The following is a 3178-nucleotide window of genomic DNA, read 5'->3' as shown; positions in this document are numbered from 1 at the left end:
CCCGGGAGATTAGGCTGCGGCACCTCGTCTAACAAGTGGCGACTCTGCTGGGGGAGCGAGAAATTTGATTCCGGAAGGCGTGTATTAAGCCCTTAACGGGGACGGATCGTATTATTTCTTTTCATATGCATTCATACGCATTATTGCAAACCTTTTGGGTAATTTCCGCGAAACCTCTAGCGAGAGTCCATTCGTCGCTCGAAAGAGGCTAGTGTAAGTTCCCCCTTACAGTAAGGCGCCAAAGGGTCCCCATCCATTCGTTAGGGGCGAATTTGTGCGGTCCTGTGAGGTCCCGCGATCAGCCGTGTCAGCATATAGTAGCCTTAGAAGTTGCCATAGGATTACCCGTTACCATTTTTTATGTGATGAATGAATCAGTTCGTGTTTTCAAATTGCCATGATACGTGTCTAATCCTAAAATAGGTAAAGAAAATGAAACGATACGTTAATATATACTCTTAAACCGATATACAAACTACCCCAAAACATCGAAACGATTCGAACTAAAGACGACTTAGTCATCTCGTATGAATGAACTTGTGCGACCCGCCTGGTCCCTTTCCGTGTCCCGAAGAAGGCACATGTTCAGGAAATGCGTTGTGACGTAAGCACGTATTAGTTCAAGTCGGTTTGATATTAAGGATAGTTATAGCTCGATTCAAAAGACTATATTAACGATAGCCGTTATTCACATTCTTTAAATATGTTGGGATAAAGCGAAATTATGATGAAACGAAAACGAAGAACATTTCTGTTTTGAACGACCCCGTTGTAACGTAAAGAGTTTTGCAAACATGGCCCGTCCCTTTCGAATAAAAGACGAGCTCTTACGTTATGCCTTATGTTGTTCTAAAGAGAAATGGATGTATCCGCGAAAGTGACTAAGAAAATAAAAGCAAAAATAAACGAACGACCAAAATCATTCCGTATCTACGATATATGTCAATCCCGAGAGTAGTTAAAGAAAATGAACCAATGTCGTTGAATACGTGCCTCGAACGAGTGTATACGCCGTTTAAAATCACAAAGCCGAATTAAGCTAAACCGCATAATTGCGCCATATGGGCGAGACTGTGGGTTTGACTAATGACTCGATCATTTCGACCGTTACCAAAACTACAAGAAATATGGCCCGACATGCGCGTTTTCTTAACTCGTGCCTAAATGAAAAAGAACGGTAATATCCCTGCTTTGAATAAGCATGCGATTCAACGAAACGTTGATTTTCTATAACCACGCTAGGATGGTATATCCCGTAAATTGGAAGAAATAAAAATTTGTGGCTGGCCGAAAGATTACTGCGCGCTCAAATAAGACTCATCGTCTTTTCACGTAGCCAAAACGAGCGAGCGGATCCTTGACGCTAAAAACAAACGCGTTACGCGATGAGTCCGTTCCCTAAGGAAAAAATCCGAAAAGTGATTTCATCACTAAACAAACACGTGGTTACGTCTCTCGATAGATCCAAAAGATCCCGTCGTAATCCAAAAATCGAGACACGAACCCACGCGAATAAAAGGGAACGAGTCATTGTCGATAACGAATGATTGAACCAGAAGAATAACTTGTACCACGTCTAAAATCCGAGATGCGCTCAAAGGGAGTCAAAACCCAAACTAATGCGTCTCGCAAAATGACAAAAGACGAGTTATTCTGAAAGGACAATCCAACTTGGTCGATATCTTAGTCACTAAACGTTGATATGTCAAAACGAACTGTATTGTCTGATGAATGATTTACTTTTCCACAATAATCGACGGCATCACGCGTCCCCTGGATCGCAATGTGGGCCCCAAACCAAAGTCCTAGGAAAGAGACTTTGTAACACCCCTTTTTATAAAACCGTCACTTTCTTGACAGTAATAAATTCCATTTAATATACTAACAAAACTCAAAAGCGTAGCAACATTTCATTTACAAATGCATTCCAATAGGTTCAAATAAATGAACCTCAAACGTTTAAAATTTACCAAAAGTACAGACAAGCTAGACTATTAGTAATATGAACCTAATAATGACGAATTTACACACTGGTCGATCCAAACGAGCATCGCTAAACATTTCATGACATTAACCTGACAAGAAAACTAAAGGAGAGGGGGTGAGCTTGGGAGGCCCAGTAAGATAGCCAATTAAATACATAGCACAACCACACACGCATATAATTCACTTTACATGCATTTAATATTTATTAGTTGTCAAGCAGAACATCCAATACTTAATGAATTACTATTAATTTATTCAAGGGCCCTGCTTACTCTAGTCTAGTAATACCCAATGATTGCTTGGCCAATAAAATCATATCCTGAGATACCCTGTCGTAACAAATACCCGGTATCCCGTCTTCTAGGTACCCTATCGTAACAAATACCCGGTGTTTATTTTTCACGTGATCACAATATTCCTTTTTCTCATTTCAATTGCAACCATTGAATATACTATCCTAGTTTAAGCTTTTATTCTCATATCTCTGACATTTTCTAGATTCCAATTTACATTTACCATATATATATATATATATATTTCTCATTCTCATGCCATCCTCGTCAATGTCATCCTCCAATATTTTCCTACCAACATGATCATCATTAACGTATCATATAGACATGTCAAACACATAAATCAAACCAATTACACAATTTATATCAATTAGTCAGTGTAACAACAACCACACAATCAGAGTAATCGTATATTTAATTAACTACTCACATTCATTACAAGCATATCAATCAATTACAATAAACATACAAACAAGCAAACAAAGAGCTACGTATTTAATTAACCACTTACCTCTATTTCGAAAGACAACAGTAAATTAGCAAGCGATGATGATCTATCTTCCATTGATACATCGTTTCCAATCCAAAACAATAAAACAAAATTTTAGAGAATGTAAATATGGTGGTTTTCGGCCTCCCTCTGAAAAGAAATAAGTTCCATATATATAGGTATATAGGTAGGATAAGAAGTTTAACCTAATTAAAATTGGTTAAGAAACCATTATTGTTTTTCTTTCTTTTTTTAAATAAACATAAGGTAATAGATTTGTTCATCCATTAATTACAATATAAATACACTTGCCGTTTTCCTCCACTTTAGCATTAGAAAGATCTTTATTATATATACATATATATATAAAAGCATTAGTAAGATTTAAATACTAATTTACTACCTTTTA

The sequence above is a fragment of the Euphorbia lathyris genome, chromosome 2 (assembly GCF_963576675.1).
Source record: "Euphorbia lathyris chromosome 2, ddEupLath1.1, whole genome shotgun sequence".
NCBI classification, from domain to species: domain Eukaryota; kingdom Viridiplantae; phylum Streptophyta; class Magnoliopsida; order Malpighiales; family Euphorbiaceae; genus Euphorbia; species Euphorbia lathyris.
This window is presented reverse-complemented; position numbering follows the sequence as displayed.